Below are 10,295 nucleotides of genomic sequence, written 5' to 3'. Positions count from 1 at the left end.
AGAATTTTACATTCTATTCTAGAATTAACAGGAAGCCAATGAAGAGAGGCCAATATGGGTGAGATATGCTCTCTCCTTCCAGTCCCTGTCAATACTCTAGCTGCAGCATTTTGAATTAACTGAAGGCGTTTCAGGGAACTTTTAGGACAACCTGATAATAATGAATTACAATAGTCCAGCCTAGAGGAAATAAATGCATGAATTAGTTTTTCAGCATCACTCTGAGACAAGACCTTTCTAATTTTAGAGATATTGTGCAAATGCAAAAAAGCAGTCCTACATATTTGTTTAATATGCGCATTGAATGACATATCCTGATCAAAAATGACTCCAAGATTTCTCACAGTATTACTAGAGGTCAGGGTAATGCCAGGGTAATGCCATCCATGTAGACACCATGTTTCTAAGATTTGTGGGGCCAAGTACAATAACTTCAGTTTTATCTGAGTTTAAAAACAGGAAATTAGAGGTCATCCATGTCTTTATGTCTGTAAGACAATCCTGCAGTTTAGCTAATTGGTGTGTGTCCTCTGGCTTCATGGATAGATAAAGCTGGGTATCATCTGCGTAACAATGAAAATTTAAGCAATGCCGTCTAATAATACTGCCTAAGGAAAACATGTATAAAGTGAAAAAAATTGGTCCTAGCACAGAACCTTGTGGAACTCCATAATTAACCTTAGTCTGTGAAGAAGATTCCCCATTTACATGAACAAATTGTAATCTATTAGATAAATATGATTCAAACCACCGCAGCGCAGTGCCTTTAATACCTATGGCATGCTCTAATCTCTGTAATAAAATTTTATGGTCAACAGTATCAAAAGCAGCACTGAGGTCTAACAGAACAAGCACAGAAATGAGTCCACTGTCTGAGGCCATAAGAAGATCATTTGTAACCTTCACTAATGCTGTTTCTGTACTATGATGAATTCTAAAACCTGACTGAAACTCTTCAAATAGACCATTCCTCTGCAGATGATCAGTTAGCTGTTTTACAACTACCCTTTCAAGAATATTTGAGAGAAAAGGAAGGTTGGAGATTGGCCTATAATTAGCTAAGATAGCTGGGTCAAGTGATGGCTTTTTAAGTAATGGTTTAATTACTGCCACCTTAAAAGCCTGTGGTACATAGCCAACTAATAAGGATAGATTGATCATATTTAAGATCGAAGCATTGATTAATGGTAGGGCTTCCTTGAGCAGCCTGGTAGGAATGGGGTCTAATAGACATGTTGATGGTTTGGAGGAAGTAACTAATGAAAATAACTCAGACAGAACAATCGGAGAGAAAGAGTCTAACCAAATACCAGCATCACTGAAAGCAGCCAAAGATAACGATACGTCTTTGGGATGGTTATGAGTAATTTTTTCTCTAATAGTTAAATTTTATTAGCACAGAAAGTCATGAAGTCATTATTAGTTAAAGTTAAAGGAATACTCGGCTCAATAGAGCTCTGACTCTTTGTCAGCCTGGCTACAGTGCTGAAAAGAAACCTGGGGTTGTTCTTATTTTCTTCAATTAGTGATGAGTAGTAAGATGTCCTAGCTTTACGAAGGGCTTTTTTATAGAGCAACAGACTCTTTTTCCAGGCTAAGTGAAGATCTTCTAAATTAGTGAGACGCCATTTCCTCTCCAACTTATGGGTTATCTGCTTTAAGCTGCGAGTTTGTGAGTTATACCACGGAGTCAGGCACTTCTGATTTAAGGCTCTCTTTTTCAGAGGAGCTACAGCATCCAAAGTTGTCTTCAATGAGGATGTAAAACTATTGACGAGATACTCTGTCTCACTTACAGAGTTTAGGTAGCTACTCTGCCCTGTGTTGGTATATGGCATTAGAGAACATAAAGAAGGAATCATATCCTTAAACCTAGTTACAGCGCTTTCTGAAAGACTTCTAGTGTAATGAATCTTATTCCCCACTGCTGGGTAGTCCATCAGAGTAAATGTAAATGTTATTAAGAAATGATCAGACAGAAGGGAGTTTTCAGGGAATACTGTTAAGTCTTCAATTTCCATACCATAAGTCAGAACAAGATTTAAGATATGATTAAAGTGGTGGGTGGACTCATTTACATTTTGAGCAAAGCCAATTGAGTCTAATAATAGATTAAATGCAGTGTTGAGGCTGTCATTCTCAGCATCTGTGTGGATGTTAAAATCGGCCACTATAATTATCTTATCTGAGCTAAGCACTACGTCAGACAAAAGGTCTGAAAATCCAGAGAAACTCACAGTAACGACCAGGTGGACGATAGATAATAACAAATAAAACTGGTTTTTGGGACTTCCAATTTGGATGGACAAGACTAAGAGTCAAGCTTTCAAATGAATTAAAGCTCTGTCTGGGTTTTTGATTAATTAATAAGCTGGAATGGAAGATTGCTGCTAATCCTCCGCCTCGGCCCGTGCTACGAGCGTTCTGGCAGTTAGTGTGACTCGGGGGTGTTGACTCATTTAAACTAACATATTCATCCTGCTGTAACCAGGTTTCTGTAAGGCAGAATAAATCAATATGTTGATCAATTATTATATCATTTACTAACAGGGACTTAGAAGAGAGAGATCTAATGTTTAATAGACCACATTTAACTGTTTTAGTCTGTGGTGCAGTTGAAGGTGCTATATTATTTTTTCTTTTTGAATTTTTATGCTTAAATTGATTTTTACTGGTTATTGGTGGTCTGGGAGCAGGCACCGTCTCTACGGGGATGGGGTAACGAGGGGATGGCAGGAGGAGAGAAGCTGCAGAGAGGTGTGTAAGACTACAACTCTGCTTCCTGGTCCCAACCCTGGATAGTCACGGTTTGGAGGATTTAAGAAAATTGGCCAGATTTCTAAAAATGAGAGCTGCTCCATCCAAAGTGGGATGGATGCCGTCTCTCCTAACAAGACCAGGTTTTCCCCAGAAGCTTTGCCAATTATCTATGAAGCCTACCTCATTTTTTGGACACCACTCAGACAGCCAGCAATTCAAGGAGAACATGCGGCTAAACATGTCACTCCCGGTCCGATTGGGGAGGGGCCCAGAGAAAACTACAGAGTCCGACATTGTTTTTGCAAAGTTACACACCGATTCAATGTTAAAATAATGTTAAAATATATAAAACAATTTGAACCATGCTTCTAATTTCGGACCACTGTTTGTGCACTTCCGGGAGTCTTGTGCAGTATTACAACCCCTGGCAAAAATTATGGAATCACCAGCCTCGGAGGATGTTCATTCAGTTGTTTAATTTTGTAGAAAAAAAGCAGATCACAGACATGACACAAAACTAAAGTCATTTCAAATGGCAACTTTCTGGCTTTAAGAAACACTATAAGAAATCAAGAAAAAAAGATTGTGGCAGTCAGTAACGGTTACTTTTTTAGACCAAGCAGAGGAAAAAAATATGGAATCACTCAATTCTGAGGAAAAAATTATGGAATCACCCTGTAAATTTTCATCCCCAAAACTAACACCTGCATCATATCAGATCTGCTTGTTAGTCTGCATCTAAAAAGGAGTGAACACACCTTGGATAGCTGTTGCACCAAGTGGACTGACATGAATCATGGCTCCAACACGAGAGATGTCAATTGAAACAAAGGAGAGGATTATCAAACTCTTAAAAGAGAGTAAATCATCACGCAATGTTGCAAAAGATGTTGGTTGTTCACAGTCAGCTGTGTCTAAACTCTGGACCAAATACAAACAACATGGGAAGGTTGTTAAAGGCAAACATACTGGTAGACCAAGGAAGACATCAAAGCGTCAAGACAGAAAACTTAAAGCAATATGTCTCAAAAATTGAAAATGCACAACAAAACAAATGAGGAACAAATGGGAGGAAACTGGAGTCAACGTCTGTGACCGAACTGTAAGAAACCGCCTAAAGGAAATGGGATTTACATACAGAAAAGCTAAACGAAAGCCATCATTAACACCTAAACAGAAAAAAACAAGGTTACAATGGGCTAAGGAAAAGCAATCTTGGAATGTGGATGACTGGATGAAAGTCATATTCAGTGATACTAAAGCCAGAAAGTTGCCATTTGAAATGACTTTAGTTTTGTGTTTAAGAAACACTATAAGAAATCAGGAAAAAAAATTGTGGCAGTCAGTAACAGTTACTTTTTTAGACCAAGCAGAGGGAAAAAATATGGAATCACTCAATTCTGAGGAAAAAATTATGGAATCAAGAAAAACAAAAGAACGCTCCAACACATCACTAGTATTTTGTTGCACCACCTCTGGTTTTTATAACAGCTTGCAGTCTCTGAGGCATGGACGTAATGAGTGACAAACAGTACTCTTCATCAATCTGGCTCCAACTTTCTCTGATTGCTGTTGCCAGATCAGCTTTGCAGGTTGGAGCCTTGTCATGGACCATTTTCTTCAACTTCCACCAAAGATTTTCAATTGGATTAAGATCCGGACTATTTGCAGGCCATGACATTGACCCTATGTGTCTTTTTGCAAGGAATGTTTTCACAATTTTTGCTCTATGGCAAGATGCATTATCATCTTGAAAAAAGATTTCATCATCCCCAAACAGCCTTTCAATTGATGGGATAAGAAAAGTGTCCAAAATATCAACGTCAACTTGTGCATTTATTGATGATGTAATGACAGCCATCTCCCCAGTGCCTTTACCTGACATACAGCCCCATATCATCAATGACTGTGGAAATTTATATGTTCTCTTCAGGCAGTCATCTTTATAATGTTAGGGAAAGTGTAGTGACACGGACCCACAACAGGGGGCGCAAATGAACGGTCAATAGATGAGCCAAAAGGTAACAATTTAATGTTGTGAATGTGCACAACGACTATACAGACAATCTCAGAATATGATAGCAGTCAATACACAAAGGTAACGTGTGGGCAGGCTCGAGGATAGAAGACGTCTGTCCTGAGAAGAGCTGGAACCACACGATTTCCGCCGCCACCGAACCTGCTGAATACTGGAGCCGCCAAGTCCCGAATTCCCAGGTGATCACCGTCCCCGACTGTCGGATCTGGTACTGCTGGTGAGGAGCACAAACAGTGAGATGTGGGTGTGTGCACACCCAGTAACAAAAACAGTCAGAAGGTGGAAAGTCACCTCCACCTCTAATCACACACTCGTGCAGCTCCTGTTAACCACTTATCTGGTTGGAGTGTGAAGCGAAGCCGTCGCTAATCACACCAAACGCCAATCCCACAGATAAGGAAACACTTACAGGAAAACAGCTGCAAAGAAGTTCAGACTATTAGTCAGTGTTTTCAGTTTAGCAGAGAATTACCTTCACAGGTAGATGATATCTCGGCAATGAGGTGGAGATGACATCCGGGTTTTATGGAGTAGTATGATGAAGCGTAGATGGGTGACAGCTGTCATGAAATAATGAGTGACAGCTGTCACCCCCGGCTGTGTCTGTGGCGGCAGCGCCCTCTCGTGCCTGAAGCCCGCACTTCAGGCAGGGCGCCCTCTGGTGGTGGGCCAGCAGTACCTCCTCTTCTGGTGGCCCACACAACATATAAAGCTCATTGGAATGGCACCAAACAAAAGTTCCAGCATCATCACCTTGCCCAGTGCAGATTCGAGATTCATCACTGAATATGACTTTCATCCAGTCATCCACAGTCCACGATTGCTTTTCCTTAACCCATTGTAACCTTGTTTTTTTCTGTTTAGGTGTTAATGATGGCTTTCGTTTATCTTTTCTGTATGTAAATCCCATTTCCTTTAGGCGGTTTCTTACAGTTCGGTCACAGACGTTGACTCCAGTTTCCTCCCATTTGTTCCTCATTTGTTTTGTTGTGCATTTTCGATTTTTGAGACATACGAGGGCTGTCAATAAAGTAACGGTCCTTTTTATTTTTTTCAAAAACTATATGGATTTCATTCATATGTTTTTACGTCAGACATGCTTGAACCCTCGTGCGCATGCGTGAGTTTTTCCACGCCTGTCGGTGACGTCATTCGCCTGTGAGCACTCCTTGTGGGAGGAGTCGTCCAGCCCCTCGTCGGAATTCCTTTGTCTGAGAAGTTGCTGAGAGACTGGCGCGTTGTTTGATCAAAATTTTTTCTAAACCTGTGAGACACATCGAAGTGGACACGGTTCGAAAAATTAAGCTGGTTTTCAGTGAAAATTTTAACGGCTGATGAGAGATTTTGAGGTGAGACTGTCGCTTTAAGGACTTTTCACGGTGCGAGACATCGCGCAGCACTCTCAGGCGGCGTCATCAGCCTGTTCAAGCTGAAAACCTCCACATTTCAGGCTCTATTGATCCAGGACGTCGTGAGAGAACAAAGAAGTTTCAGAAGACGTCGGTTTCAGCATTTTATCCGGATATTCCACTGTTAAAGGAGATTTTTTTAATGAAAGACGTGCGGACGGGTCCGTGCGTCGGGACACAGCCGCCGCGACGCTCCGCCACAGGAAAAACACCTCTGTTGAAAGCCTTAAGGACAAGTTGGAACATGTCCTACCTGTTAAACAATTTCTCATATACTCACTCCACTGAAAGCCATCAAAAGCTGCCTGTTTTTTTTCAAATGGTTATCAACACGCACGTCTTTCATTAAAAAAATCTCCTTTAACAGTGGAATATCCGGATAAAATGCTGAAATCGACTTCTTCTGAAACTTCTCTGTTCTCTCACAGCGTCCTGGATCAATAGAGCCTGAAATGTGGAGGTTTTCAGCTTGAACAGGCTGATGACGCCGCCTGAGAGCGCTGCGCGACGTCTCGCACCGTGAAAAGTCCTTAAAGCGACAGAATCACCTCAAAATCTCTCATCAGCCGTTAAAATTTTCACTGAAAACCAGCTTAATTTTTCGAACCGTGTCCACTTCGATGTGTCTCACAGGTTTAGAAAAAATTTTGATCAAACAACGCGCCAGTCTCTCAGCAACTTCTCAGACAAAGGAATTCCGACGAGGGGCTGGACGACTCCTCCCACAAGGAGTGCTCACAGGCGAAGGACGTCACCGACAGGCGTGGAAAAACTCACGCATGCGCACGAGGTTTCAAGCATGTCTGACGTAAAAACATATGAATGAAATCCATATAGTTTTTGAAAAAAATAAAAAGGACCGTTACTTTATTGACAGCCCTCGTATTGCTTTAAGTTTTCTGTCTTGACGCTTTGATGTCTTCCTTGGTCTACCAGTATGTTTGCCTTTAACAACCTTCCCATGTTGTTTGTATTTGGTCCAGAGTTTCGACACAGCTGACTGTGAACAACCAACATATACCCTCTTTTAAGAGTTTGATAATCCTCTCCTTTGTCTCAATTGACATCTCTCGTGTTGGAGCCATGATTCATGTCAGTCCACTTGGTGCAACAGCTGTCCAAGGTGTGATCACTCCTTTTTAGATGTAGACTAACAAGCAGATCTGATTTGATGCAGGTGTTAGTTTTGGGGATGAAAATTTACAGGGTGATTCCATAAATTATTCCTCAGAATTGAGTGAGTCCATATTTTTTTCCTCTGCTTGCTCTAAAAAAGTAACCGTTACTGACTGCCACAATTATTTTTCCTGATTTCTTATAGTGTTTCTTAAAGCCAGAAAGTTGCCATTTGAAATGACTTTAATTTTGTGTCATGTCTGTGATCTGCTTTTTTTCTACAAAATTAAACAACTGAATGAACATCCTCCGAGGCCAGTGATTCCATAATTATTACCAGGGGTTGTAAACTTGGGGTCAAGCAACATTTGGAGCCAAATTTCAAGTGTCTAGTTGCAGCGGTTCTCAAGATATGACATTTTCGCCTATATTTTTGGCGATTTTTGAATCCGATATCTTCACTATCTTCCGATATCTTCCATGTATATTCCCATATTCCATGCAAACATTTACAGATTTCCAAATTTTTTGAAATAACACCCCTCCCTACTCTTGTGTCTAATTTGCGGACGTTAATGATGGATTACAGTTGTAAATAGCCGTTTCACTGGCTCCACTAATGCGTCGTCTATAAAACTGAATTTGCGACTGTAAAATCCAGCATTAACATCCACAAATCATCAGACACAACAGGGTTATAACCTAATTTAACAGTGAAAGGGAGATAAAACTGACTTGGGCACAATATGTAGAAGTAAGTCCAACATAGGCTCTGATGCTCACTGGTGCCAGTGATTATCCCCGGATTTGGTAGATTACAGTGTATGAGCATCTACTTCTCCCCCAGATGGGGTGCAGGACCATCACAGGTTACTTTCACAGCCAAGCTGGTACCCATTTACAGCTGGGTGGACTGGGATGATGCACACAGAGTATCTTGTCCAAGCACACAGACATCTAAGTCTACATATTCTATCCCACTTAGTTGTTCTATCACAAATGCAAAATATTAACTCCTTAAAAAATAGGGCCTAGGTCAAGATCAAATTGGTCTTGGAGACACTTAACTTGTATAAAAACATTCTGATCAGTCAGTGTGTGCAGAATGACTCTCCTTCCCTATATGTTAGAAATTTCCCAAGAACCTTTCTGGAATCTGGTATTTGTCTGGAGTTGGGTGATCTTTGAAGACGACTGATCCATGACAACCTACTTTGTGCTATATTTTCAAGACATTCAGTTGGACTGGAGTCAGAAAACAAACTGTCAAAAACAGCATTGAGCTTCTACAGTCCAAGTTTAGATCCAGATCCTTCTGGTCATTTGTGGGCTATGGAGCCATACACCCTCCCTCACTTGTATAAAATTTTAATGTCAGTTAAAGATACAGCTTTTGAGTTGTGTGAGTTGAACGTTTTTCACACTTTCTTGTTTTAAACCCTAAACTAATAGAAAATAATCCCTTGATGAGATCCATGTGACTCATTTGTGTTTATCTTGTACATAATATGTGCATTCCTTCTGTGAAGAGTCCCGGAGAAAGCGATGAGAAAATCCAAGTGCACATTTTACCAATGTGAAAGCAGATTCTAGTGCTTAATGCATAGGTAACGAGTCTCTGCTGAGAAATATTAAAGCACACAAGATCATTATGTGCAACACTTTCCCCACTGTGTTAATGGGTGTTCACATATAGGTGTTATAGTGTCTCACAGGGCACTGAAACCAATTCCATAAGGATCTCCATCTCCACTTTAGTCATAGTTAAAGTCATATAATGGCTATAAATTCAAGATTTCTGTTTAAATTTCATATGGGTTTAACACTCTTTGTGCTGTAAGTAATTGAAAAATGTAATAGCAAAGTCAGCCATCGTTAAAATCACTATGAATTAATAGACAGAACATGACTTATTACTTTATATACTTTATTGAGATACGCACAGGCAGCAAAAGGACCTCAGAACTTATTTAGGATTTACTTCATCACTGTTTTCCTCAAAATTTTCATTGTCAGTTGAGGTACATACACATACTGAATATTTAATAATGACACTCATATGACCAGCCAGTCGCTATAAATCTGTGCTCACACCAGGAGCTAACAAATAATATTTTATGTGTGTAGTGAAGTGAAATGTACTGCTGTTGTGTTGCCAGTGTGGAGCAAGGAGAAATACTAAAAGTCACAACTGCAAAGGTTAATTATTTCATAAAATTAGTAACTGTGTAGCACCCTGGTGTATCCTGAAGAACATTCGCCCTTTTCACGTTTCAAATCCCGCAAAACCTCGGAGAGGTCACCGCGCTGTGAGATCTCAGTAACATTGAGAACTGCATTGAGACGCTCTGATCACGCTGCACTTTAACTGCTGCACACGGACAACAGCATTAACATCGCAACATAAAGCTATTTTTATATTGTGCCTAAAACTCTTGTGAATATATTCTCTGGGTTTATAGACGTTGTTATTGTGTTTGTTTTATGTAAACATGCGAGAATCACAGGCTGTCTCTCCGTTATTTTCAGTGGAAGCTGCTGTGAGCTACAATCACTTCCTGATCATGTCGTTCTGGGAGAAAGTGAAGTTTGCTCTTTAACGTCTTGATTATTGTTCTTTACAACACTGTTTGTCCTCTTTGTTCCAGACTAATATATATAATATGTCTGAAATTTGGTTTGCATTTATTAAATTCCACACAGATTAAATGTAGCAGACACGGATTATTTGTTATAATTGTTTTAGCACGTTTCAGGGTAACATGCATGCAGTCTCTTATTAACGTGACGAAAAGCATAAAAAATACATTTTTGTAGTATAATATTAATTTACAGTTGTCATCGTGTGGATTCTCTATGTTGTTTTGAGTGCAGCGACTCTTTGGCGCGGAAGGGATTATGGGATACATGAAAACCCTGGATGCTAGCTAACCAAGCTAGCTGATGTGCCAGACATTGTATTCGTTGGGCTA

The sequence above is a fragment of the Thalassophryne amazonica genome, chromosome 19, assembly GCF_902500255.1.
Source record: "Thalassophryne amazonica chromosome 19, fThaAma1.1, whole genome shotgun sequence".
Lineage (NCBI taxonomy): Eukaryota > Metazoa > Chordata > Actinopteri > Batrachoidiformes > Batrachoididae > Thalassophryne > Thalassophryne amazonica.
The sequence above is the reverse complement of the archived record's forward strand: the minus strand, read 5'-3'. Positions refer to the sequence as shown.